Raw genomic sequence first — 12,533 nt, 5'->3', positions numbered from 1 at the left:
CTTTGTTCCTACTACTCTAGTGGCGGAAATCTAACTGTTACGCTCAGTTGGCTCTGACTCGGTTGGCTAGTTTTTGCCACGCCCACTCCGTGCCCACTGGGCGAGTATATAAACGCTCAACTTGTAGATTGTACTTTAGTTTATAATCATCTGCTGATGATGCTAACATGGTTAGCGAAACGCGCGTCCAGTGTAAAAGTAAAATGTTTTGGTGTATTGTGGTGATTTAGTGTTTTTATTTTGCTGTTTAACACCAAAGGTTCCAACCCTCAACTGTAATCTTCGATGGCTTCACGGTCAACGGAACTGAATCTTTATCGTAAGTTTAGTACTAAGATTAGGTTATTAGGTGCAGATATTTGGTTTCTTAAATCATGCAAAGCCAATTCAGTTTATCCTAGTTTTATTAAAGTTGATATTCCGAAAAGTAACGTTAGTGATAAGGTAGAGAAAATTGCAAAACAAAAATGGCTTGATTTAGAAATCAAATTTCTGTATAGTAAACGAAGTAGGCTTGAAATTGAAGCCTATGGACTTTACAAAAAACTTACTTATAAGCTAACTAATGTAGAGTATGAATGTTGGTGTCTCTTTCAGAGAAATATGTTTGTGGTTATCAATTCAAAATTTGTTAAAAAAATGTCCATTTTGAATAGTAAGTTTAAAAAATTAAAAAGCTCTAAAAACAAACATGTTTTCCAAAGAGACATAAACATAGTAGAGAATCTTTCTTCGCAGACTTTTGATAAACAAGAGCTCAGTTTATTAAACAAAGGTTTAAAGTTTGCATTGCCCAACTCTGGTAGCGCTTTGGAGGAAATCGTCGTTGGTGTTGAAACTGCTATTCAGCACTTGCCCGAGGCTTCTAAAGTATTTGCAAGAGAGGCTTGTAGAAATCAGTTATCAAAAAATATCGTTTCAAGTAAATCATTAAAATCTAACAAGGAGCACAATATTGTCAAGAGTTTGCGTAACAAAGATTGTTTCTACCTAAAAGCTGATAAGGGAAATAAGGTTGTTATATTAGATAAAAAAGACTATTACGATAAGGTTAACAACTTAATCGATAATGGCCCCTACATAAATTTGAAAAAGAATCCTTTGTCTAAGATGGTAGCAGACGTTAAAAAAACTCTAAAAGAATGTAACACCCTTATTGATCTTTCTTTAAAGAGGAAATTGCAAGTATCCAATCCCTCATTACCAAAATTGTATGCTTTGCCAAAAATTCATAAACCGGACAAGTCTATGCGTCCAATTGTATCGGCTGTAGGTTCTCCGACTTATAATTTGGCAAAATGGTTATCAAGGGAGTTCGAAAATTTACCTGATCATGAACCTTCTTTAGCAGTTAAAAATAATATTGAATTCATTAACAAAATTAAAGATATAACATTGCATGAAGGTGAAATTTTGGTCTCCTTTGATGTATCTTCGTTGTTCCCAAGTGTTCCAATTCCACATACTTTAGGCTACTTGAAGGAATTACTGAACGCAAATGGTCTCGACAACAAAACTGTGACTGAATATATTGAGCTTACATCGTTATGTATGAAACAAAATTGTTTTCAATTTAATAACAACTTTTTTGAACAGCGGGAAGGTACAGCAATGGGTAATCCATTGTCTCCATTTTTGGCTAATTTATTCATGAGCAGGTTTGAAGTGGAGGCTAAGAATCACTTTGAGTATTTTCCAAGAGTTTGGTTTAGGTATGTGGATGATATTTTTGCTGTTTTTGACACACATTCAGACACCATAGATAATTTTATTTCTAAGTTAAATAATCGTTTTCCTTCCATTAAATTTACGCATGAAATTGAGAACAACGACAGATTACCATTTCTAGATGTATTAGTTATTAGAAATGCTAATAATTGCCTGGAATTTGATATCTATAGGAAAAATACGACCACACGCAGATATATTCCTAATGAATCACATAATAGTGTTGAACATAAAATGGCTAGTTTAAATTTCTTAGTTCATAGATTACTTAGTTTCCCACTTTCCAACGAAAGATATGAAATAGAAAGAGATTACATTAGGAATGTAGCTGAGTGTAATGGATATTCTCCTTCACTAGTTGATAAATTAATTAGAAAACGTAGGTATAGGTTAATGATTTCTGAAAATTCGACTTTTCAAGTGGAGAAAGATACGTCTAAATATTTTTCGATACCGTTTGATAGAGAGTTAACCCGTGGTCTAAAAGGAATTTTTAAGAATGTCAATTATAAACTTGTGTACAGTGCTAATAATAAATTACAACAATTATTAGGTAATCCAAAGGATAAAACATCTCCACTGGAAAGGTCGGGTATTTATGAAATTTCTTGTAAAGATTGTAATCAGAAATATGTTGGGCAAACTAGAAGATCAATATTAACTAGATTTAAAGAACATTTAGCTCAGATAAGATATGGTAGACCGGATAAATCTTGCGTTGCCGAACATATTGTTGATAAAGAACATTGTATAGATCTTAATAATTTAAAATTAATTAAACAAGTCTCAAATTACAGGCAATTAGATGCATATGAAAGCATCAGAATTAATAAATGTAAAGATAGTATGAACAGAGACAACGGTCCAATTCCTTCAAGTTCTTTGTTCCTACTACTCTAGTGGCGGAAATCTAACTGTTACGCTCAGTTGGCTCTGACTCGGTTGGCTAGTTTTTGCCACGCCCACTCCGTGCCCACTGGGCGAGTATATAAACGCTCAACTTGTAGATTGTACTTTAGTTTATAATCATCTGCTGATGATGCTAACATGGTTAGCGAAACGCGCGTCCAGTGTAAAAGTAAAATTGTTTTGGTGTATTGTGGTGATTTAGTGTTTTTATTTTGCTGTTTAACACCAAAGGTTCCAACCCTCAACTGTAATTTTCTTTTATTTAATAAATTAGGTATATGAAACTGAATTTTCTTATTTCCTATCAATCTATAATTTGTAGACAGGTTGTTTTTAGACACTGTCAAAGTTTGTATTACAACTCTTTAGGAAACCACAATAACTAAATAAGATCGTTTTAAACACCAGTGTCTTACAGTTTAATCTCCGATTAAGTTCTTCTCCGATAGCACTTCTGAAAATACCGGATTTGTATATACAGCATTTTTCTTATTTAAAATGAATCTCCCTATGAAAATGAAAGTCTCTGTGAAATTTGCGGACTATTTCAGTCACTATAAATTAGGTTTTTGACAAAGGGCAAGAACCTGTCATTCAATGAGATCCAAATCTTAAAGAGTGAATAGTGCGAATATTGTAACTTGAAAAATATAAAAAAATGCTATCCGAATTTAGCTGACAATAACTTTACATAACCCATTTTTGTTCAAATGGAAATCTAGTAGAAAATGGTTTGCATTCGGTATAATGCAAAAATTATTATGAAAACTTTTTAATATCTAAATTCAGGGTCTTTTATAGGTACTACTTGAAGATGTTTAAAATATATTATTTTAAGAGAATCATATAATTAAAGTTGATAATCACTTGTGTTATTTTTAAACCACAATATTTATTCTCATCTCCACTATCTCTGACCTAATATAGCTGAGATTGGTGATTGACACAACAGTAAAATAAAGCACTAATAAAATATATCAAAATATAATATTAAAAAGTTTCAATCATCTGCCCATGATGATAATAACGTCGATTGAAAGAATTGAGAAGATACGCAATCTAATGGGCGAATTCGTGACAAGACTCATTTGATTTCCCCTTGCGTCTCAAGTTCTGTACGGTGGAGACACCAGTCCATCCGCGGCCAACGCATAAAACATATATTTTCTCTCATTCAGCTAGCGAATGCATACCGAAGACGATGTGGAACTGAAAGCGACCTTGTTGCTATATTAAAATGTGCAATATCTGTAATACGTTTGACAAAAATATCTTTGGATGAAAAATCCCCTTTGTGTATTGAAAATTTATTCGTATTAAACATAGAATAATAAAATTAAAATAAAAATTCTTTTATAGGTACTGAATATGTCGTATGATCGAAAAAAGTCGTTTAGTTGGCATGGAAATGACGGTTATTGACATTTACCATTATATTTTACATATGATAACAGCGATCTTTATTTCCAAACCAACTATGACGAATTGTTTAATGATAGAAAATGGGTATTATTAACGTACTGTACCATAAATCCGTAAATCTACGTAGTTTCAGAAACACTGTCTCCGGCAACCACTCACTCTGTCGACTGAAAGCAGAACTACTGTACCGTATTCTTTATCCGCTGCGCAGTAAACGGTTATCAGCGCGCAGCGGCGCAGAGCTAAGCTAAATCTCGAACAGGCTGACGGTACCGCCAGCTACATCTCGGACAGGTTTTGCGTCATGGGTTGCCGCAAATGATCTCATCATAGTAAATCAAGGTAATAAGCCGACATTTCAAAGACAAAATGCAAGATCTATAGAAGAAGAATCTAGAATATCTAAGACTTGACATTCTCTACCTCATACGAAACAACCCTTATTTCTAAATGGGAAGTTAGTGATAAAGAGTCATTGAGTGACCATAATTATATTACCTTTGAAATAATACCAATGGCACGTCCCGTGCGAGTACAAATGCACCAGGGATGGCAATTGAAAAAGCTCAACGTTGCTATCCTTGAAACTACTATCAACAACATTTGCGGTAGCAGACTGCCCCAGACTGCAGAAGAACTTAGGGTATAATGACAAAAATATGTGACAATACTATGCCAAGAGAGAAATTTTCCACTACTAAGAGACCTGTGTTTTGGTGGAATAGCCATATTGCAGAACTGCGCAAAGAATGTGTCCGACAGCGAAGACTCTACCTTAGAGACAGGAGGATCATGTCCACTGAAGTTTTGCACCTTTGGGAGGAATACAAAGATGCAAAGAAAGCGTTGACCTACACGATTAAAGTCTCTAAGAAAAATTGTTGAAAAAACCTGTCTGATAATATTGGTTGTGATATCTGGGGAGATGGATATAAGATAGTTATGCGTAAGTTGCTAGGTTTCCTTCCTAAACCTCAACTTACAATGGACTTTACGGTAAAAGTTGTAAAACATCTGTTTCCAACTCACCCACCTGTGATATATGACTGTGATATTTACAATTTAGATAATAAAGTTTTAAGTTTTACAATTAACGATTTGTGTGTGGCGTCCAACAAACTAAAAAATAATAAAGCTCCTGGTCCCAGTAATATACCATCGGAAGTACTAAAGGCTACTGCTCATAACAAACCTGAACACGTTCTATCGGTGTATAATGCATTAGCTCGGAAAAGTCAATTCCCATCGGAATGGAAAATAGGCAAACTGGTACTACTGAGGAAGGGAATCTCAATGCCAATTGCTGAAAGAGCCAGCATCTTTTAGACCACTCAGTCTCCTAGATGCAGAAGGAAAGTTGTATTAACACCTCATACGAACTAAGCTGGAAGAGGAAATTGCTCGTAAAGGGGGATCTCAGACACACAATATGGCTTTCGTGAAGGAAGGCAGACTGTGGATGCTATCCTTAAAGTAATGCAGATAGCGGAAGAAGCTGCTGCATACACGAGTAAGCATCTTAGACTATGAGCAATGACTACAATTCACGTTAAAAATGCATTTAGCAACGCCTACTGGCAAGTTATATTGAACAATCTGCAAAAAAGGAAAATAAATCAGTGTCTAATTGATATTATCGCATATATAGCATCCTGCCTATCAGAGAGAAGAATCATAATAGAGGCCGAAGGGTTACTAAAAACTGTGATGGTAAATAGCGGTATACCACAGGGATCAGTCTTGGGACCTATGCTCTGGAATGTACTCTATGATCACTATGATGAACTACTAAGGATAGAAATGCCAGATAAAACAACTTTAGTTGCCTTCGCAGATGACCTTGCCATTGTATCATTTGCAAAGGATGAAGATGTACTGATGAACACCGTCAACTTGGCAATCCAAAGAGTTATAAACTGGATGGAGAATAATCTGTTGACCGTAGCTTCACATAAAACTGAAGCATTATTGCTGACCAGAAAAAGAAAAATTATGCCCGGTGCAGTTTTATATACAAGGAACTGTAATTTACCCAAGTAATTGTTTAAAATGCTTAGGAGTGTGGCTGGATACCAAATTGAATTTTATATATCATCAGTATGGCATAAAGTCACAAACAATTGCAAGCTAATGCAAAGACTACGCAGAATACAACGCATTATGTCTATTAGGGTATGCAGCACATACAAAACTGTATCTGGAGAGGCTATAGGAGTTATAGCTAAAATAGCGCCTATTGATCTGCTCATACAGGAACGATATGATAGATACCATGGTATGGATAAAAATCTAGCAAGGACAAAACTTCTCCAACAGTTGCAAGAGAAATGGAATAACGGAATATATGGCAGATGGACTAACAGGTTAATACTCGACATACAACTATGGTTAAACAGACAATATGGAGAAGTCGATTACTTCATGAGTCAAGCATTGTCTGGCCATGGGTGTTTTAGAAAATATTTATACGATCGTCGTAGGGTTGATAGTGCATCATGTAGAATGTTTAGGAGGGGAGTTAATCACCGCGACCTTATAGATCTATTGTGTGTTCCCCTTTCTTGAGTTATAAGGAGTTATAACTCATCATACAGTCTCAGGGCTTTAACAAAAGCCAGTATCTGAGACGGCTCCAGAGAGGCCAGCTCTCCATCCTCGACATCAGACGTACCAAGGTTCATGGCACGAATGGTCGTCGTCTCGGCGCACTCAGTGATAAGGTGTTCTGGTGTTTCCCCATTTTCTCCACAAAATCTGCATTCGCCGTTTTTTCTCAGTTTCAGCCTACTGAGGTATTCGTTGAGGAGACAGTGTCCTGTTAGAAAGCCCGTGACAATCCGAAGATTGTTTTTACTTAAATCAAGGAAAACCTTTGATTTTTCTCGGTCGTAAGTTCTGAGGAACTTTTTCGAGTATCTTAGACCGTTGGAGGACACCCATTCCAAGTTACGGATGGAGTCTTCCAGATTCTTCACTTCCGCTTTCAGTTGGTTCCCGATTGGAAAACAGAACGGTTCTGGTCGAGTTAGTGGAGTGTTCGCTCCTTTTCTAGCTAGATCATTTGCTTTTTCATTGCCTTCTATTCCTTGGTGAGCAGGCACCCAGAGTAGGAGGACTTTATTTTCTTTGCCTAATTTGTTGAGCTTCTTTAGGCATTCTTTGACCAACTTCGAATTGATGGTTACTGAGGTGATCGCGTTAAGTGCTGCTTGACTATCGGATAAGATGGCAATTTCCTGTTTTCGATAGTTCCTATCTAAGATAAATTGAACGCATCTTTTGATAGCGTAAATTTCTGCCTGATTGATACTGGGGTAGGTGCCCATTGGTTCGGAGTATTTAGTTTTCGGCCCAAATACTCCTATCCCTATCCCTGCTTTGGTTTTGGAAGCATCAGTATACCACCTGATGGTATGGTCTTTTATATGCTAAGTAAGCGTTTCTTTCTTCCAATCCTTTTTATTACTCAATACTACAGTGAGGTGTTTCTCAAAGTTGTAAATTCTTGGTCATCCACTGGGAGTTGGAGAAGTGGAATTTTCTTTTTGAGGGTGTTCCAAGCCCCTGACCTGAAAATTCTCCCAGTACTGTTTCCGTCAATGAACATTCCAATCACTGTCGCATTGGCCGTTATACCGACGACAATGTGCAGTGGTGTTAGGTCTAGAATGACCTCCATTGCTGTTGTTGGACGTGTTCTCATGGCACTTCTGATGCAAATACATGCCAGTCTCTGCACTTTGCACAGGTTTTGCCTTGCTGTACGTTGCTCTAGTTTTGTATACCAAGCAACTGCTCCATAAGTAGTCATGGGTCTTCCTATCATGGTATACATCCAGCGCAAAATGTTAGGGGCGCAGCCCCACCTATTTCCCGCCAGTCTTCTGCATATCATGAGAGCCTTTGTGGCTTTGCTGATAATGTTCTTAATATGCCTGTTCCAGAGAAGTTTACTATCCAGGGTTATACACAGATATTTCACTTCCTGTGATGGCAGTATTTTCTTCCCATCTAGATAGATTCTTTTCAAGTTTTTCAAACTTCGCTATCTGGTGAATGGCACTACTGCGGTTTTATATCTCAGCGATGCGGAGTCCTCTTTGGATAATATCATACGGGGTGCCTTCATGTTTCCCCCGTGCAATGATGACTATGTCATCTGTATACCCTATGCAGTGTATTCCCGCTAGAGTTAATTCTTCCAGTAGTTTATCCACTACCAATCTCCAGAGTAGGGGAGAGGTCACTCCTTCTTATGGAGTTCCTTGCGTTGTTTTAGCTACTACAGTTTTGGTACCTATCTCAGCCTCTGCTGTTCGTGTTGAGAGCATTTCCCAAAACCAGCGAATTTTCGTACTGTTCACCCCTCTTGTTTCAAGAGATCGATACCTTGTGAGGTATATTGTCAAACGCCCATGCAATGTCCAAGAAGGCACAAAGTGCTGTTTCTTTGCTATCCAGGCTTGCCTGTATTAGCTCAGTTAACTCGTACAGAACAGTGTCTGTGGATCTGCCCTCTCTATATGCATGCTGTCTATCGTGCAGTGGTTTAACCTGTAGATGATTTACTCTAATATGGTTGTCCACTACTTTTTCCATCGTTTTTAATAGGAACGATGTGAGACTAATAGGCCTAAATGATTTGGGGTTAGCCCAGTCAGTTTTGCCTATTTTGGGTATGAAGATGACTTTCGCTCTTTTCCACACGTTTGGTATATATCCCATCGCTAAACTGCTCCTTGTAATGTTTAATAGATGGTGTGTAGCTATTCCCAAAATCCCATCTGTTCCTTCTGTTTTATAAGGCTGAAAGGTGTCAATAGCCCATTTCAGTTTTTGTTCTGTTATTACTAGCTTGGCCGTCTCCCAGTCTTCCCTGCGAGGATTGCGGGGTTCGGTCGGAGCTACTTGCGTATCAATAGATATGCTACCTGGAAAGTGTGTATGAAGTAGGAGGTTAGCTCTCTTCATCTCCTTCCTTGTAGCTTCCGTCAGGTTTCTTAAGTGCCATGTTGGGTATGAGCCCACTCTTGGCCATAGCTTTGTGTAGTCTAGCTGCATAAGTAGTCGTTTTGATGTTTTCGCAAAAGGACCTGAAGTCAGACCGCTTTGCCCTTCTAATCTCCATATTATACTCAGTTAATTTCTCGGTGTAGAGCTGCCATTCGCCGCTGGGTTTGGCTCTGTTGAAGAGTCGTCGGACCTTCGATCTAAGATTGGCCAGCTTTTTGTTCCACCAGGGGCTTGTTGTTACTTTTCTGTATGCCCTTACTTGTGGGGCAACTAGATTCATATGCATCCAATATTGTACCACTGACTTCCTTTGCGTACCATTCTAGATACAGGTGGTTCCTAGCCCTCTCCGCATCTATTTGGTCCAGGTTGTCTACGAGATTGGTGTGGTATAGTTCCCAATCGGTTTTTCTTGGATTCCTTCGAATTTCAGTTTGGAGTATGATTCCTCCTAATTTGAACTCGATGATTCTGTGATCTGATAGGGAAGGTTCCGTTGAGACCCTCCAATCTGTCACGTAACTAGTTACACTAGTGCTCCCGATTGTTAAATCTAATACTTCCGCCCGCGTTTTTGTCACGGGTGTGGGGTGTTCCCTATATTAGAACTTCAAGATTGTATGCTAAGAGGAATTCTAGTAAACACTCACCTGGTGTTAGTACTAAGAGGAATTCTAGTAAACACTCTCTGGTGTTAGTACTAGTGCTTCCCCATACCCCATTGTGCGTATTGGAGTCACATCCCAATAGCAGAGGTAGTCGCCGTTGGCTGCAGAATCGCGCGAGCTCCTCTACTTCCGGAGGCGGTGTCTGCCCATCACCCGGAAAGTATGCAGAGGCAATTACGATATTTTTGCTACAATCCTCGATATTAAGTTGAACCATGATTGGAACAAGATCTCGGGTTGTAAATTCTGAAACACATGTGTAGTTAATGTTGTTTCTTATAAGAATACAGGCTCGGGGAAATTCTTGCCTGTTATCATATATTACACTGGAATTTTTTCCAGACAACCCTTTAATTTGTCCCTGATACACCCAGGGTTCCTGGGCGTTTTTCCCAAAGAGTCTTGGGAAAAACAGCCACGCGTGATTGTGGCGAAAGACCCTTTTGCATGGTGCAGGTTCATTTGGGATATTCCATGCAAAAGGGTTTCTGGGGTATGTAAGGATCCCCCTGTTGTAGGGAGGACAGGGTATTTCCCATCCCCCCCTGACAACAGATGTTCCTCCTCCGAGGAGTGGTGATCAACCTCCTAGAGGATATACACCCTTCCACGGTTGGAGTTTCGCCATCCGTGTCCTTCACAATCGAGGAGCTTTTCTCCGGCTAAGGTATCTGTGATGTGGAGGCTGGAGTATTTAGTATTTGTCTCCATTTTCTCCCCCTCTTTAGCTTGTTCTCTTCTTGGACATGATACCGGTACCGTCCCGAATCTATTTTAGAGGTTATATCTCGCCAGCTCGATGTACTCACATTCTCGTTCTGAGCCTGGATAAGGTCTAGCAGGTAGGTGGTGTCTTTCCCCTTGCTTCTGGGCAGAAAGACTGTGATGGTTGTCTTTAGGGATGTTTTCTCCCCTCATTGCAACCAGTCCCGGCCCCTGTCAATTCCACCGATTCCACCAACCAATCCGCCGATTTTTCAGATGCACAATCTATGAGGATCATGCCCACCAGTGTATCCCCGCAAAGCGCAGCTCACCCACACTTTGTGGATCGTTGAGTCGCAATCCGCTCGCTACTACTTCGTCCAGTATCGGCTCTTCTAGAGCCGTTTGCTGATTGGTAGTCAGTGCAACCTCCGGATAATCCTTTGGCAGCACCGCTATTTTCACTTGTCCAGCAATAGCGGCATAGCTAGTGATACGCCCCTGTTTGCCTCTCGGTGTGGGACGGCTTTTCATCCTTGCTTTTTTCTCTCCTTGTCGGAGCAAAGGGGAGAGGTTTTCGCTCCCTCTCTTGCTCTTTGGTGGAGATGCGCCAGGTTGTTTCTTGGTGGTATTGGTTCCTTTTTCAAGGAGAGTTTTGGCTTTTGCTTCCTCCGGAGCAAGTCCTTCGTGGAGTAGTCGGAGGTATCTCCGTGCTTATGCTCCGCTAAGACCTACTCTCAGCGGATCGTCTAACCCGCCTGGTTGACCCAAGCCGGGTAGACGAAACGGTAGCTGATGTCGCTTGTTGGGTCTAGAGGTAGACTCCCGACCTTTACTAGAAGAGGTGGTAGTCTAGTGTTCAATAGCGATCAAATCATTTTTTTTTCACGTTTAGGCCATGTAACTTTTCTTTGGCACACAGTTTTCTTGAATTAGCAAGATTCAAACCGAAGATCAAAAACCAACACAACTTTGACTGATAATATTAATCCAATAGAGTTAAAATATAAATGTAAAACAGAATTATAAAATTTTAATAATCTAATATTAAAGTGTTAAATTAAAGATTACACCTGTATAAAAGTTTCAAATAGATTAATTATAATTTTTACAGTAGTAATAATTCGTAAGTGATTTATAAATTATGTTTTTATTTATTACAAGACTAAATAAAATACGAAGAATATTCTATTTTACATATTTATTAAAATATATTTTCCGTTTACAACATTATATTAATAAGAAAATCAAAATGTTAAATTACATTATTAAGATAACACGAAGTAATTTATTTTGTTAAACTGTAAAATTTCTCAAAAAGGAGGACATACTTAAATTGATACATATGTACCTATGTCTGTTACGGCGCTGAGTAAGTAGAATGTGACAATTCGTATAATTAAGTATTTTTTAAGAACAAATGATTTGTTTTTTAGTATCTCATTAGTGGTGAAAAATATTAACAAAAAAATTAAATAGGTGAATTTCGAGTTTTCCGTCATATAGTTGTAAATTTACATCAAATAATTTAAACAATTTTAATTAATACATAATGTATTAAAGATTAATAAATATTACAATATATCATGAATATTTTTTTAAATATATTTATTTTACAAGAAAGTTTATTAAATATACAGGGTGGTCCGAACTGTATTCCGGACTGTTCCGAACTGTATTTTCAATCTGGTTTAGTCACAGAGTAAAATTGTTCGTATAAATAGATGTCCTAAAATGCTTAGTTTCGGAGATACAGGGTGTAGAAATTTCATTTTTATTTCGATTTTTTCCAAATAATTTCTGAAGTAATGCCAATATTTAGATGAAAATTGGTGTCTGGAAGTTTTGTGACATCAGAAATTTGATTTTCAATATGACTCTTATTTGTAGACGACGCCGCCTACATATTTTTAACTGGTTTGAAGAGTAATATCTTAAAAAATCATTTTTTTGGAAGAAAAATTTAGGATTAATTAAAAAAAAGTTCCCAAATTAATAATTTCAGTTAAATAACTATCTACTCAACTGTTAATTTTTTGTCAATATTGACATGTATTGACTATTTCCATTCTAAATATCTTGAGAACG

Source organism: Sitophilus oryzae, unplaced genomic scaffold (assembly GCF_002938485.1).
Source record: "Sitophilus oryzae breed Bouriz unplaced genomic scaffold, Soryzae_2.0 scaffold_980_pilon_pilon, whole genome shotgun sequence".
NCBI classification, from domain to species: domain Eukaryota; kingdom Metazoa; phylum Arthropoda; class Insecta; order Coleoptera; family Curculionidae; genus Sitophilus; species Sitophilus oryzae.
Note: the sequence above shows the minus strand (reverse complement) of the source record.